Source organism: Amborella trichopoda, chromosome 5 (assembly GCF_054954075.1).
Source record: "Amborella trichopoda isolate Santa Cruz 75 chromosome 5, AtrichopodaSantaCruz75HAP2 v2.0, whole genome shotgun sequence".
Classification (NCBI taxonomy): domain Eukaryota; kingdom Viridiplantae; phylum Streptophyta; class Magnoliopsida; order Amborellales; family Amborellaceae; genus Amborella; species Amborella trichopoda.
Window position 1 is genome coordinate 3,802,964 of NC_142340.1, and position 6,730 is coordinate 3,809,693.

The 6,730-nt window shown below is 39.0% G+C and overlaps 1 long non-coding RNA gene across 2 annotated transcripts; it reads left to right on the top strand.

Moving 5' to 3' along the window:
• The first annotated feature begins 251 nt into the window (after nucleotides 1-251).
• LOC110008040 (uncharacterized) lies at nucleotides 252-5,331 on the top strand. Of its 2 annotated transcripts, XR_016055661.1 has the most exons (3): nucleotides 252-3,316; nucleotides 3,715-3,764; nucleotides 3,882-5,331. It is a non-coding gene; the product is annotated as an uncharacterized LOC110008040 (long non-coding RNA). The 2 variants fall into 2 exon arrangements; XR_016055660.1 differs by lacking the exon at nucleotides 252-3,316 and having other exon boundaries at nucleotides 3,570-3,764.
• Nucleotides 5,332-6,730: the final 1,399 nt, after the last annotated feature.

Sequence of the window (6,730 nt, forward strand, 5' to 3'; positions counted from 1 at the left end):
TGACTTAAAATGTATGCATCATCATTATCATCATCAACATCATCAAAGCCTTTTCCTAACTATTTTGGACACGAATCCTGGTTCGCCATTATGCTCTATCAAGGGCCATACCCTCTATATGAGGCTTTGAGTCCCCATATATAAAAATATGGTTCTATTCATTTTTAAGTTTTTTGATGATTTGTGATATTTATTCATTGTAATGCTCTACTTTCATATATATGTTTTTTTGGATTTCTGAATTGTTTTAAGTAATATAAATCAATATTTTAATTATTTTGAAAAACTTTTGAAATTTTTTTGGCGGTGGTTGGACCCCTTATGGCTGATGTAGGACTAGGCAGAGTCCACTCAAACTCGCTTGAGTTGCTCTGCTTGGTAGGGGCCAAGTCCTTGGCATGAACTGAGCTTTTTAAGATTGTTGTGGATGCATTTGAACATATTCATCGATTTTTTAACATTGTTGTGGATACATGTGAACATATTAATAAAAAAAAGTCCAACACATTTGTACTTGGAATCTATTTGGATTCCATATTTTTTAGGCAACCATTCTCTTTTTTTATTATTATTATTATTATAAAAAAATAGAGAACTGGTGATTGGTGTTGGACTTCATTCTCATTATCATCATCATCATCATTCGAGCTTTATCCCAATTACTTGGGGTCTGCTACATGACTCCTGTTTCGCCATTCTACTCTATCAAGGGCCATACACTAAGTCAAATCATAATTCACAATATCTCTTTTCACTACTATCGTCTATGTGTGCTCTTTTAGAGCCTTCCTACGTCTTCCATCCATGTGTGGTCCTTTAGATCCTTCCCAAGTCTTCCATCCATGTGTGCTCTCTTAGAGCCTTCCTAAGTCTACCTAAGTCGCCCCCCTAATTGGTGCTGTATTAGTTCTACGCTTCACATGGCAAGCTTGCCTAAGTCTACTTTTTCTTTATCTTATCATCTATTAGAGCCAGCCTAAGTTCCCTCATATGTATTCATTTTGAATTATATCCTTTCTTGTCTTGTCACTCATGCATCTCAATATTTCCATCTTAGCTACACTCGTCCTATGACTATGTTGTTTCTTGACCGCCCAACATTTCACCCCATAAAGCATGGATGGTCTTACAGGTGTCCTATAAAACTTCCCTTTTAGTTTCATTGGTATGGCGGTGATCATATAAAACTTCGGCTACACATCTCCACTTTGCCCACCCAGCTCTAATTCCATATGTGACGTCCTCAATCTCTCAATTTTCCTAGATTATAGAACCAAGTTTCATTGGTGTTGGACCTCATTATTTTTTTATATCATGAGGATATGGTTCATTTATCTCATATGGACACACTCACAGCCATGGTAATGGGTCTTGTTTGCCATTGAATTTGGGAACAACCCATACTTCAGCGTGTTACTCTCTTGGCCGTGTCCAACTGAGTCGATCAAGTGTCCTCGATGGTTTTTGGCACTTTCAAAAAATGAGTGGACATTATTAAAAATATTGGATGTAGCTGGTATGAAATTTTTTCTGCTATCATTTGTATTTCAAAATTATAGGGACTCATAATTTTTGAAAAATTGTTTCATGCAGGCTGGATCGTGTTTCTACAATATGCGGTCCAGAGGTATAAAGCATCCATCTTAAAGATGGATGCAAATAGGTGGTCCATTTGAAAACAAGTGTAACTACCAGTCCAAATGTTTTCTTAATATAATTATTATTTCTAGTTTCAAATTATTTTTTTATTTCATATTCATGATCTCGATGTTAAAGATTATACATTCTCTAAAAATTAGGATCAAATTGTATTTAAAAAATATATTTATTGCCAAGCCCACATTTCTACAATATGCGGGCTGGCCGCATAGAAATCGTGTCCATAAATTTTTGGGCTACAATTTTCTTTTCTTATTTTTACTTTGTTATTATAAAATGGAATACTAGTGACTGGTGTTGGACTTCAGTATTTTTTGTTTTCATGAAAATTTGGTTCCACATTATTCCACACCAAGACGAACATATTGATTTAAAAAGCGGACCACCTATACACAAAAAATGAGTGCCTTTTTATACCAAGACACACACAGCCATGGTAATGACTTTTTTTTATTATTTATTAGTGGATTTTTAAAGTTTCTAAATTGTTACCTATAATAAAAAAATAATTTGTTAAATAATTGAGTGTGTTTCACCAACGGGGGTTGACTTGATGAGGCAATCTGATTTGTGGTTAGCTTTAATAGATGTGGTAAAACACAGCATTAGAAAAGCTGTCACACATCATGCCTAGTTGGTCCATTGAGGCGGAGTGGGTGCCTAAGCGCTCCGCCTGGGCTGATGCCGCCCTCCTAGGCAGCCTGCACCAAGGCGGCTGATGTGGCCCTCCTAGGTATCCTGTCCCTTGGCAGGCGCGTTGTACCTTGAGGTGCCCTTTTTCGTACTGTGTTTTTGTGTATCTGTATGGCACTTTGAAAACCGGGGCGTTGCCATCAGGGGGCTGCATCCTACCTTGGTGGCGCTTCATTTTTTCAACAATGGTGATACATATGTCATGGCTTCTTTCTCGTTATGGGTTTTACTATTTATAGAAAAACAAATGTGTACTATATATAGAAAAACAGGTGGAAATGTGTGTTTTTAGCATGCATGCAGTAAAGTTACTGGATACTTCTGAGTGGCCAAAGATTTGCTGACTTGCCATGATCAGGTACATTGCACTTAAGAGTTTCATATATTCACTCACATGTAACTTGTTATATTCATTTTTTAGCAGTTCTTATGAAGACATTGTTTTTTAGAAAAACAAATGGGTACTATATATAGAAAACAGGTTGAAATGTGTGTTTTTTAGCATGCATGCAATAAAGTCACTGGATACTTCCGAGTGGCCAAAGATTTGCAGCCTTGCCATGATCAGGTACATTGCACTCAAGAGTTTTATATATTCACTCACATGTAACTTGTTATATTCATTTTTTAGCAGTTCTTATGAAGACATTATTTTTTAGTTTCTGTTCTGGATAACTCGAGTTTTATTTTTATGTGACTTATGTGTTGGAATTCTGAAACGTGCCATGTTATAGAAGCTGGAATGACCAAATGATAGCCTGACAAGATAAGTTCAGTTTTCTGGTTGGTTTCCTCACAGGTTGCAGAAAGATGAAGATTTGATGATTTTCCTGATTCAGCCGGTATTTCTAATTGCATCCTCTTCCCTTTTGCTAGATTTGATTTTGAGGATTGATTTGTGGTAAACAAACCATAGGGGTGGTCTTTTTCTGATGCATATGAAGCAGGAATCAGTTCATATTTGGTAATAAATTATGCTTTTACACTTCTCTTGTTGGTTTTGTTGTTGATGTGGATTTTGGCAATCGATTTTATTCTTCTCTGGAAATGATTCAATGAATAATAATTCAGAGAGTGCTTTTTTCTCTGTATTAGGATTTGGTTTGCCAAATGATTTCCTTGTTTCTTGGCTGGAGTAGATTTAATTCTTTGTTTCTTGAAATATTTCCTATGATTCTAGACCTTTCCCATATTCTCGATTGATTTCTTGTTGTGCCTTGGTTTGTGCAAACTGCTTGTTGATTGTCCTCTTTTCCTTGATTCTTGTGAGTAGGGTTTGTTTTCCATGTTCTTGGTTGATTCTTTTCTTGCTACTTGTTTTATGTCAACTGCTATTTGATCCTTTTGATGTGCTGTGAGCAGATTTCAGATGTGGTCAGTGGTCCTATTAGCAAATTTGTTTTTACACAATTGTAAGTAATTGTTAGGCTGTTCATTGTGCATGAACTTTCTGAATGTAATTGTTCTTATTTAAATTTAGTGGAGGATAGACATCCGTTTTTTAAATAAGGGTTGTTTCTTTTCATTAGGTCCTTCACGATTTGTCTTGCTATTGATTCTGTCATTTTCATGATTTGGTCATCCATATTCAACTTGGATAAGGGAGTAAAGCTCAAATTGGTTGGTCATCTGGTACATTTGAACACTTTGATTTATCCGAACCTTTTTTCCTGTATGGGCGACTAATGGTCATAGCGAGAACTTACTGGGGATATGTTAGAAGTGATCAGAAAAATTGATCGTGATAGATGGAATATGCTGGAAGTTGTAAATGATTTCGACTTGTTCTTTATGTTCAATAACAAGGACCTGGAAAATCCTTGGGATCTGGAAAACCTGGCTACAAGAAAACCAGCCCTTTCTTCGATAACCTGTCTGGATTCCATGGGATTGTGGTATCCCTTGTTTGATTGAACCTGGGATTATGGGTACCCAGTTTGTGGCCATCTGCTTGGAAAATCTGTGCATAGCTCGTGGCCATCTGTGAAGAAATCCCAAAGGAACTTGTGAACAAGCCAAAATTTTCTCCAATTGATGCAAACGAACAGCAATCCTCTTTGCTATTGTTACGAACCCCGAAAGAGAAATTGGTAGCAAAGAAAGTTAGGAATGAAGAGATTGTACCCAAGTCATCAGCAGTAAGACTGGCTATTCGAAAAGTCCTCTGCCTCGTACACATCAATCACCCGATCAAATGTGGCATGGCCCAGATTTATTAGCTGTAGCTTGAGCCCATGTCTTAGAATGAGCTTGAGACCGAGCCATGAAGTCAGGATCATTGATCGACCTTCTCACCTCAGATATTTCGAGTTTGCAATAGTCACTGGCGTAGGCACTGTGTTTGGGGATATTATCTGTTAATATTGTGCAAGTGTTGCTTAATATCGGGCTTGGTTCTTTCAGGAATTTATGTGTTCTCAAAGTTCTGTAGCATGGATAGGGTAGTTCTTTATTAACTTTTAGAGATCAGTTTAGTTTTCTATGACTGCAGTGGAAAAGTCAGATGGTCCTCCGTCCTTGAGAGAGAGCGAGATGTTTGGTGTTTCAATCCATGGCTGCCTAAGGAAGTAGAAAGCTTTTGCAGGGCAGAGGGTGCCAATGTCTGTTGTGTGGGCGAGCGGGGAGGGGGTGAAGTAGGAATGGTGCGTCATTGCTGCTTTAGGTGGAAACGTAAATTGTGGAACCAGGAATTCCCATTGTTAAATGTGGTATTTCGGCAATTCTGGGGGAGCCCAAGCCAGGATTGGACTATCCCCTTATTGGATCTGCTCTGCGTTTAAACATATGGGGATGTAAAGCCTTGTTAACTTGTTTGAGGGGGGGAAAAACATGTGGGATGGAAGCTTTTGATATTGGGTGATTGATGGCCTTATTATGGACTCATTTGGATATTTTTATTAGTTTTCTGGTTTGCTTCCCACCCCTTCCCCCTTTCAAGATTTTTTTTCAACCTTTATATGAATTTTGGCTTTGATATGACTCTCCCCTCACCCAAACACAAAAAAAGAGAGTGATTTTCTGCCATTTTTTATAAGATTTGTAGCTTTGCAGGAGTTATTTTACACAACTCAGATCACAAATTCACTTACCTGAAAGTGCAAGGTCACATTTACCCTAGAGGCTCTGTATTGAGAGGGCCCTTTATGGTAGAATTTGTCTACATGTTTGGATAAGGTTGGTGTTGGATTATAGGGGTGCCTACCTTTTAGCTATTGATTAATGCATGATTTGTGTTGTCTGTAGCATTGCCCCTAACATTTTTGGCACAGGGTTTTTGAGGAGGAGCTGCAACTTGGTCTCCAGGCAAGGAGCTTATATCGATAATATCAACGACCTTAGTGTGGTGCTCGCTGCAAATATACTGTTATTTCCATGCCCTTGTGCAGTGCATAGCATGGACCTCTCAGTATTGGCCAAGTGATCTCGCTCTCTCTATCTGTGGCCCTCTTAAGTACTCTCTCTCTCTTCTCTCTTCCCCCATGGCCTGTCTTAGGTTATTAGCAGTATGGCTCTCTCTCTCTCCACCATGTCCTTTCAGTATTGGCGGTATGAAGGCCCTCAGCCCACCCAGAAATGCTCTCTCTCCACCATGTCCTTTCAGTATTGGCGGTATGAAGGCCCTCAGCCCACCCAGAAATTCGTGATATGATGCTCTCCCTGCCCCACAAGAAAAAGAAGACAACGCACCCACCCATTGGTCCTCAGCATTTGATCTCTCTCTCTCACCCGTTCCTGGGCACGTTTAAGAAATGAATGGGATTCACTTTCACAAGTCTCTCTCTCACTCACTCACTCCCGGGCATTTTTTAAGGAATGAATGGGATGCACTGACTGAGGTCTCTCTCTCTCTCCTGGGCATTTTTATGGGGGTACTTGTGTTGGTGTTTACTGCTTTAATAGGGATCTTGGGATGGGTAAGTGAATCCATAGGCTCTTGGGTAGGGAAATTGTTTATAAAGATGTTGGCAGGAAAGATTGGAACTTAGTGGATGTGGGGATTGAATGTGGCCAGTCTTGAGTTGTTCCCAAGTAAAAGGAGAGGGAAGGTCTAGACTGCTCAATGTGGGCATTACAAATCCTGCCTCATGGTTGCATTGAACTTGGTAACCGGTTAGGCATGGGAAAAAGGAATTGGGATAGGTTAGTCTGTTGGCTTCTTTATACGATTGACACCCCTTTCGCTCGAAACCACATGTTTACAAGTGACTTGAGACTTAAAACCCCTGGCCTCTCTTACTTAGCCGCACATGTTTACAACTAACATGGAGCTAAAGGGCCTTGAAAGCTAGGTTAGTTTATTTGAGTTCTTAGGATAAAGAATTTAGGTTCACCCTGTTTTCTCATCCAAATGTATATTACAACCTGCCTCAGTTTGTGT